The sequence below is a fragment of the Ranitomeya imitator genome, unplaced genomic scaffold, assembly GCF_032444005.1.
Source record: "Ranitomeya imitator isolate aRanImi1 unplaced genomic scaffold, aRanImi1.pri SCAFFOLD_544, whole genome shotgun sequence".
Classification (NCBI taxonomy): domain Eukaryota; kingdom Metazoa; phylum Chordata; class Amphibia; order Anura; family Dendrobatidae; genus Ranitomeya; species Ranitomeya imitator.
Window position 1 is genome coordinate 55,001 of NW_027193789.1, and position 10,000 is coordinate 65,000.

Genomic DNA, 10,000 nt, shown 5'->3' on the forward strand with positions numbered 1-10,000 from the left:
TTTCAGACAAGTGTCAGACTTCCAGGCAGGGAGAAACCGCAGGAGGCGTACCGAGGAGGCTTCCAGGAGCCTGGGGAAGATTATCCAAAAGTGTCCTTGACACTTAGAAATATTTTGAGAAAATCACGATTTTGTGAAAATTGACACGTTTCCCCTACTTCCACGCCAGGGGGGGCGTCAATATGATGTGAGGTACCCCAAGGCAGTGACCTAACTGTGGGTGAAGTTTGCGGGTCATGGGCGCAAAGTCGAATTTTGGGTGAAAAACCGCATTTTCATACTCTAAAAATTTCAGACAAGTGTCAGACTTCCAGGCAGGGAGAAACCGCAGGAGGCGTACCGAGGAGGCTTCCAGGAGCCTGGGGAAGATTATCCAAAAGTGTCCTTGACACTTAGAAATATTTTGAGAAAATCACGATTTTGTGAAAATTGACACGTTTCCCCTACTTCCACGCCAGGGGGGCGTCAATATGTTGTGAGGTACCCCAGGACAGTCGCCTAAATGTGGGTGAAGTTTGCGAGTCACGGGCGCAAAGTCAAATTTTGGGTGAAAAACCGCGTTTTCATGCGCTAAAAATTTCAGACAAGTGTCAGACTTCCAGGCAGGGAGAAACCGCCGGAGGCGTACCGAGGAGGCTTCCAGGAGCCTGGGGAAGATTTTCCAAAAGTGTCCTTGACACTTAGAAATATTTTGAGAAAATCACGATTTTGTGAAAATTGACACGTTTCCCCTACTTCCACGCCAGGGGGGCGTCAATATGTTGTGAGGTACCCCAGGACAGTCGCCCAAATGTGGGTGAAGTTTGCGAGTCATGGGCGCAAAGTCGAATTTTGGGTGAAAAACCGCATTTTCATACTCTAAAAATTTCAGACAAGTGTCAGACTTCCAGGCAGGGAGAAACCGCCGGAGGCGTACCGAGGAGGCTTCCAGGAGCCTGGGGAAGATTTTCCAAAAGTGTCCTTGACACTTAGAAATATTTTGAGAAAATCACGATTTTGTGAAAATTGACACGTTTCCCCTACTTCCACGCCAGGGGGGCGTCAATATGTTGTGAGGTACCCCAGGACAGTCGCCCAAATGTGGGTGAAGTTTGCGAGTCATGGGCGCAAAGTCGAATTTTGGGTGAAAAACCGCATTTTCATACTCTAAAAATTTCAGACAAGTGTCAGACTTCCAGGCAGGGAGAAACCGCCGGAGGCGTACCGAGGAGGCTTCCAGGAGCCTGGGGAAGATTTTCCAAAAGTGTCCTTGACACTTAGAAATATTTTCAGAAAATCACGATTTTGTGAAAATTGACACGTTTCCCCTACTTCCACGCCAGGGGGGCGTCAATATGTTGTGAGGTACCCCAGGACAGTCGCCTAAATGTGGGTGAAGTTTGCGAGTCATGGGCGCAAAGTCGAATTTTGGGTGAAAAACCGCATTTTCATACTCTAAAAATTTCAGACAAGTGTCAGACTTCCAGGCAGGGAGAAACCGCAGGAGGCGTACCGAGGAGGCTTCCAGGAGCCTGGGGAAGATTTTCCAAAAGTGTCCTTGACACTTAGAAATATTTTCAGAAAATCACGATTTTGTGAAAATTGACACGTTTCCCCTACTTCCACGCCAGGGGGGGCGTCAATATGTTGTGAGGTACCCCAGGACAGTCGCCTAAATGTGGGTGAAGTTTGCGAGTCATGGGCGCAAAGTCGAATTTTGGGTGAAAAACCGCATTTTCATACTCTAAAAATTTCAGACAAGTGTCAGACTTCCAGGCAGGGGGAAACCGCAGGAGGCGTACCGAGGAGGCTTCCAGGAGCCTGGGGAAGATTTTCCAAAAGTGTCCTTGACACTTAGAAATATTTTCAGAAAATCACGATTTTGTGAAAATTGTCACGTTTCCCCTACTTCCACGCCAGGGGGGCGTCAATATGATGTGAGGTACCCCAAGGCAGTGACCTAACTGTGGGTGAAGTTTGCGGGTCATGGGCGCAAAGTCGAATTTTGGGTGAAAAACCGCATTTTCATACTCTAAAAATTTCAGACAGGTGTCAGACTTCCAGGCAGGGAGAAACCGCAGGAGGCGTACCGAGGAGGCTTCCAGGAGCCTGGGGAAGATTATCCAAAAGAGTCCTTGACACTTAGAAATATTTTCAGAAAATCACGATTTTGTGAAAATTGTCACGTTTCCCCTACTTCCACGCCAGGGGGGCGTCAATATGTTGTGAGGTACCCCAGGACAGTCGCCTAAATGTGGGTGAAGTTTGCGAGTCACGGGCGCAAAGTCGAATTTTGGGTGAAAAACCGCGTTTTCATACTCTAAAAATTTCAGACAAGTGTCAGACTTCCAGGCAGGGAGAAACCGCAGGAGGCGTACCGAGGAGGCTTCCAGGAGCCTGGGGAAGATTATCCAAAAGAGTCCTTGACACTTAGAAATATTTTCAGAAAATCACGATTTTGTGAAAATTGACACGTTTCCCCTACTTCCACGCCAGGGGGGGCGTCAATATGATGTGAGGTACCCCAAGGCAGTGACCTAACTGTGGGTGAAGTTTGCGGGTCATGGGCGCAAAGTCGAATTTTGGGTGAAAAACCGCATTTTCATACTCTAAAAATTTCAGACAAGTGTCAGACTTCCAGGCAGGGAGAAACCGCAGGAGGCGTACCGAGGAGGCTTCCAGGAGCCTGGGGAAGATTATCCAAAAGTGTCCTTGACACTTAGAAATATTTTGAGAAAATCACGATTTTGTGAAAATTGACACGTTTCCCCTACTTCCACGCCAGGGGGGCGTCAATATGTTGTGAGGTACCCCAGGACAGTCGCCTAAATGTGGGTGAAGTTTGCGAGTCACGGGCGCAAAGTCGAATTTTGGGTGAAAAACCGCGTTTTCATACTCTAAAAATTTCAGACAAGTGTCAGACTTCCAGGCAGGGAGAAACCGCAGGAGGCGTACCGAGGAGGCTTCCAGGAGCCTGGGGAAGATTATCCAAAAGTGTCCTTGACACTTAGAAATATTTTGAAAAAATCACGATTTTGTGAAAATTGACACGTTTCCCCTACTTCCACGCCAGGGGGGGCGTCAATATGTTGTGAGGTACCCCAGGACAGTCGCCTAAATGTGGGTGAAGTTTGCGAGTCACGGGCGCAAAGTCGAATTTTGGGTGAAAAACCGCATTTTCATACTCTAAAAATTTCAGACAAGTGTCAGACTTCCAGGCAGGGAGAAACCGCAGGAGGCGTACCGAGGAGGCTTCCAGGAGCCTGGGGAAGATTATCCAAAAGTGTCCTTGACACTTAGAAATATTTTGAGAAAATCACGATTTTGTGAAAATTGACACGTTTCCCCTACTTCCACGCCAGGGGGGCGTCAATATGTTGTGAGGTACCCCAGGACAGTCGCCTAAATGTGGGTGAAGTTTGCGAGTCACGGGCGCAAAGTCGAATTTTGGGTGAAAAACCGCGTTTTCATACTCTAAAAATTTCAGACAAGTGTCAGACTTCCAGGCAGGGAGAAACCGCAGGAGGCGTACCGAGGAGGCTTCCAGGAGCCTGGGGAAGATTATCCAAAAGAGTCCTTGACACTTAGAAATATTTTCAGAAAATCACGATTTTGTGAAAATTGTCACGTTTCCCCTACTTCCACGCCAGGGGGGCGTCAATATGTTGTGAGGTACCCCAGGACAGTCGCCTAAATGTGGGTGAAGTTTGCGAGTCATGGGCGCAAAGTCGAATTTTGGGTGAAAAACCGCATTTTCATACTCTAAAAATTTCAGACAAGTGTCAGACTTCCAGGCAGGGAGAAACCGCAGGAGGCGTACCGAGGAGGCTTCCAGGAGCCTGGGGAAGATTTTCCAAAAGTGTCCTTGACACTTAGAAATATTTTCAGAAAATCACGATTTTGTGAAAATTGACACGTTTCCCCTACTTCCACGCCAGGGGGGGCGTCAATATGTTGTGAGGTACCCCAGGACAGTCGCCTAAATGTGGGTGAAGTTTGCGAGTCATGGGCGCAAAGTCGAATTTTGGGTGAAAAACCGCATTTTCATACTCTAAAAATTTCAGACAAGTGTCAGACTTCCAGGCAGGGGGAAACCGCAGGAGGCGTACCGAGGAGGCTTCCAGGAGCCTGGGGAAGATTTTCCAAAAGTGTCCTTGACACTTAGAAATATTTTGAGAAAATCACGATTTTGTGAAAATTGACACGTTTCCCCTACTTCCACGCCAGGGGGGCGTCAATATGATGTGAGGTACCCCAAGGCAGTGACCTAACTGTGGGTGAAGTTTGCGAGTCATGGGCGCAAAGTCGAATTTTGGGTGAAAAACCGCATTTTCATACTCTAAAAATTTCAGACAAGTGTCAGACTTCCAGGCAGGGAGAAACCGCAGGAGGCGTACCGAGGAGGCTTCCAGGAGCCTGGGGAAGATTTTCCAAAAGTGTCCTTGACACTTAGAAATATTTTGAGAAAATCACGATTTTGTGAAAATTGACACGTTTCCCCTACTTCCACGCCAGGGGGGCGTCAATATGTTGTGAGGTACCCCAGGACAGTCGCCCAAATGTGGGTGAAGTTTGCGAGTCACGGGCGCAAAGTCGAATTTTGGGTGAAAAACCGCATTTTCATACTCTAAAAATTTCAGACAAGTGTCAGACTTCCAGGCAGGGAGAAACCGCCGGAGGCGTACCGAGGAGGCTTCCAGGAGCCTGGGGAAGATTTTCCAAAAGTGTCCTTGACACTTAGAAATATTTTGAGAAAATCACGATTTTGTGAAAATTGACACGTTTCCCCTACTTCCACGCCAGGGGGGGCGTCAATATGATGTGAGGTACCCCAAGGCAGTGACCTAACTGTGGGTGAAGTTTGCGGGTCATGGGCGCAAAGTCGAATTTTGGGTGAAAAACCGCATTTTCATACTCTAAAAATTTCAGACAAGTGTCAGACTTCCAGGCAGGGAGAAACCGCAGGAGGCGTACCGAGGAGGCTTCCAGGAGCCTGGGGAAGATTATCCAAAAGTGTCCTTGACACTTAGAAATATTTTGAGAAAATCACGATTTTGTGAAAATTGACACGTTTCCCCTACTTCCACGCCAGGGGGGCGTCAATATGTTGTGAGGTACCCCAGGACAGTCGCCTAAATGTGGGTGAAGTTTGCGAGTCACGGGCGCAAAGTCGAATTTTGGGTGAAAAACCGCGTTTTCATACTCTAAAAATTTCAGACAAGTGTCAGACTTCCAGGCAGGGAGAAACCGCAGGAGGCGTACCGAGGAGGCTTCCAGGAGCCTGGGGAAGATTATCCAAAAGAGTCCTTGACACTAAAATCACGATTTTGTGAAAATTGACACGTTTCCCCCTACTTCCACGCAGGGGGGGCGTCAATATGTTGTGAGGTACCCCAGGACAGTCGCCCAAATGTGGGTGAAGTTTGCGAGTCATGGGCGCAAAGTCGAATTTTGGGTGAAAAACCGCATTTTCATACTCTAAAAATTTTCAGACAAGTGTCAGACTTCCAGGCAGGGAGAAACCGCCGGAGGCGTACCGAGGAGGCTTCCAGGAGCCTGGGGAAGATTTTCCAAAAGTGTCCTTGACACTTAGAAATATTTGAGAAAATCACGATTTTGTGAAAATTGACACGTTTCCCCTACTTCCACGCCAGGGGGGCGTCAATATGTTGTGAGGTACCCCAGGACAGTCGCCCAAATGTGGGTGAAGTTTGCGAGTCATGGGCGCAAAGTCGAATTTTGGGTGAAAAACCGCATTTTCATACTCTAAAAATTTCAGACAAGTGTCAGACTTCCAGGGCAGGGAGAAACCGCCGGAGGCGTACCGAGGAGGCTTCCAGGAGCCTGGGGAAGATTTTCCAAAAGTGTCCTTGACACTTAGAAATATTTTCAGAAAATCACGATTTTGTGAAAATTGACACGTTTCCCCTACTTCCACGCCAGGGGGGCGTCAATATGTTGTGAGGTACCCCAGGACAGTCGCCTAAATGTGGGTGAAGTTTGCGAGTCATGGGCGCAAGTCGAATTTTGGTGAAAAACCGCGTTTTCATGCGCTAAAAATTTCAGACAAGTGTCAGACTTCCAGGCAGGGGGAAACCGCAGGAGGCGTACCGAGGAGGCTTCCAGGAGCCTGGGGAAGATTTTCCAAAAGTGTCCTTGACACTTAGAAATATTTTCAGAAAATCACGATTTTGTGAAAATTGACACGTTTCCCCTACTTCCACGCCAGGGGGGCGTCAATATGTTGTGAGGTACCCCAGGACAGTCGCCTTAAATGTGGGTGAAGTTTGCGAGTCACGGGCGCAAAGTCGAATTTTGGGTGAAAAACCGCATTTTCATACTCTAAAAATTTCAGACAGGTGTCAGACTTCCAGGCAGGGAGAAACCGCAGGAGGCGTACCGAGGAGGCTTCAGGAGCCTGGGGAAGATTATCCAAAAGAGTCCTTGACACTTAGAAATATTTTCAGAAAATCACGATTTTGTGAAAATTGACACGTTTCCCCTACTTCCACGCCAGGGGGGCGTCAATATGATGTGAGGTACCCCAAGGCAGTGACCTAACTGTGGGTGAAGTTTGCGGGTCATGGGCGCAAAGTCGAATTTTGGGTGAAAAACCGCATTTTCATACTCTAAAAATTTCAGACAGGTGTCAGACTTCCAGGCAGGGAGAAACCGCAGGAGGCGTACCGAGGAGGCTTCCAGGAGCCTGGGGAAGATTATCCAAAAGAGTCCTTGACACTTAGAAATATTTTCAGAAAATCACGATTTTGTGAAAATTGTCACGTTTCCCCTACTTCCACGCCAGGGGGGCGTCAATATGTTGTGAGGTACCCCAGGACAGTCGCCTAAATGTGGGTGAAGTTTGCGAGTCACGGGCGCAAAGTCGAATTTTGGGTGAAAAACCGCGTTTTCATACTCTAAAAATTTCAGACAAGTGTCAGACTTCCAGGCAGGGAGAAACCGCAGGAGGCGTACCGAGGAGGCTTCCAGGAGCCTGGGGAAGATTTTCCAAAAGTGTCCTTGACACTTAGAAATATTTTCAGAAAATCACGATTTTGTGAAAATTGTCACGTTCCCCTACTTCCACGCCAGGGGGGCGTCAATATGATGTGAGGTACCCCAAGGCAGTGACCTAACTGTGGGTGAAGTTTGCGGGTCATGGGCGCAAAGTCGAATTTTGGGTGAAAAACCCGCATTTTCATACTCTAAAAATTTCAGACAAGTGTCAGACTTCCAGGCAGGGAGAAACCGCAGGAGGCGTACCGAGGAGGCTTTCCAGGAGCCTGGGGAAGATTTTCCAAAAGTGTCCTTGACACTTAGAAATATTTTGAGAAAATCACGATTTTGTGAAAAGTGACACGTTTCCCCTACTTCCACGCCAGGGGGGAGTCAATATGATGTGAGGTACCCCAAGGCAGTGACCTAACTGTGGGTGAAGTTTGCGAGTCACGGGCGCAAAGTCGAATTTTGGGTGAAAAACCGCGTTTTCATACTCTAAAAATTTCAGACAAGTGTCAGACTTCCAGGCAGGGAGAAACCGCAGGAGGCGTACCGAGGAGGCTTCCAGGAGCCTGGGGAAGATTTTCCAAAGTGTCCTTGGACACTTAGAAATATTTTCAGAAAATCACGATTTTGTGAAAATTGACACGTTTCCCCTACTTCCACGCCAGGGGGGCGTCAATATGATGTGAGGTACCCCAAGGCAGTGACCCTAACTGTGGGTGAAGTTTGCGGGGGTCATGGGCGCAAAGTCGAATTTTGGGTGAAAAACCGCATTTTCATACTCTAAAAATTTCAGACAAGTGTCAGACTTCCAGCAGGGAGAAACCGCAGGAGGCGTACCGAGGAGGCTTCCAGGAGCCCTGGGGAAGATTTTCCAAAAGTGTCCTTGACACTTAGAAATATTTTGAGAAATTTCGATTTTGTGAAAAAAATGACCCCTTTCCCCTACTTCCACCCTAAAGGGGCGTCAATATGTTGTAAAGCACCCCGAGACAGAGACCTAAGCGTGGGCAAAGTTTGGGTCTGATGGGTGGAACACTGAAAAAAACGCGATTTTCCACTTAGAACAAACATAGAACTTTCAGACTTCCAGGCGGGGGGGAAAGCTCTGAAGCTGTACCGAGGACACTTCCATGGCCCCCGGATCGATTTTCAAGAACGAGTCCTTGGGACTTTGAAATTTTTCGGCGATCGTTTTTGGCTTCCGGGAGCCGCAGAACGTTGGGAAATTCGTTCCGCTCGCCGGCTCCAGGTGTTTCGGGCTAGTCCAGGCCCCAGCTACGCCGCCTGGCCGCCAAATTTCGCAAAATCGAAAAAAAAAAAAATAGAACCGGAATGAGGGAATTTCTGGCCGCCGGATCCGCCGCACAGCTCCAGGAAGTCGGACACTTTTCGGCTTCGCTCCCTTAAAGTGGGGGTCGGTGTTTCGCCATGCAAATACCCACTTTTGCACACCAGCTGCAGGATATAGGAGAGAGGGGTACCTCTCGGGCCCGACTGATTTCCGATGTTTTCGTGGTTCCTCAAGTCGGGTAGGCGGTTTGGCGAGTACCCCCCCTGTTTGCATGGAAGTCCGCCCTCGCGTCGACACCAGGCTTCCGCGGCTCCAGGGGGACTCTTGCCGGTCGTCTGCCCCAAGTCAGAGACGCGTTTCCCGGGTCGCCTGAGCCTGAACGGACCCTCCCCAAGCGTGTTCTGGTTCTCCGAGGGTGACGGATGTCAGAAGGGAGGCAGATCTGGAGTCTTCGTCCCGAGGAGGGCTCCAGGAGGGCGGATTGCACCCCCTGACTCGGTCCCCTCAGAGCAGGCTTGGCGTTTCTCTGCGTCGGATGTCTCCCGCTTCCACGCCACGGGGAGACCTATGAGAGAATCGCACTGTGACCCGGATTCCGTCTCGAGGGCGCCCGTAGCGTGTCGGAGAGGTACCTCCAGGACTATCGGGCATGTTTCTTCCCCGTCTCCCCGAGGGGAAGGATGGCAGCGGGTGGGGTTTCTCACCCATGCCCCCCACCGGCTCTTCCTCCGATCGATTTGGCTCAGCGCTCCCGGGTGGGGAGGTGGTGCCGCTCGGCTCGGCCCGGGCTTTGGAGCCCGCGTCGGTCTAAGGCGGGCGGTCTCCTTCCTCTTTACCCCCCCGGGATTCAGGCACGCATCCTTGGGCGTGCACGCCGGCAGTCGCCTCCCGTTCGCAGGACGGTGGCTGCCGTGCAGAGGGGGAGTTTGACCCGAACTGTGGTACGGCAGGGGTCCGACGACCCGCGCGGGCGAATGGCGGGGGGCGCCCACCCACCTCGGCGGTGGGGGCCCGTCGTCCGAATCGCTCCCCGCGCGGGGTAGCACAACGATCTTCTCCGAGGGCGGCCCTTTGACTTCCAGATGCGCAGCTCGCCCGCGGAGGCCCGTGCCGACCCCCACCCAGCGTCCGATGGGCGGCCTCCGCGGTGGGCATCGGCGAGAGCGGCGGCGGGTGGGTGGCGCTTCCACGCCACCGCCGAGCTCCGCGTTCTCCAGTCTTTTCCCGAGCCCCTACGATAGTGGGGGGACGACAGACGCGTGGGGAGGCAGGCGGAGTGGGTTCTCACCGCGTGGTGTGCCCGGCCGAACGCCGTCGCCTTCCCCGCTCGTCCGACGTCCTCCGAGGCGGCTCGGAAGGGAGCGCGAGAGGGAGAGAGCGAGAGAGAGAGAGAGAGAGAGAGAGACCAAGCGGACGCCCCAGAGCGAGAAGGGAGGATGGAAAAGGGAGAGACGAGTGGGGCAAAAAAGAGTTTTGGCGAAGGGGAGTACCCGGCGAACTGCCGCCCCGGGCTTCTTCTGTTTTCAACAGCGGAGGCACGGCTTTGGGGGGGGAGACGCCGCTCGGTTGGGGCTCCTTTGAGGTTACGGGCAAGAGCCCGGGACGAGGGACTACGCCATAGGGCGACGCCGACACGGCCAGGCCAACTGCGCCCCCCGTGCGACCTCCGCGTCGCTGGCGGGCTCTGCGCCTGAGCCGCGGTGGACCCCGACGGCCAGCCCCCCT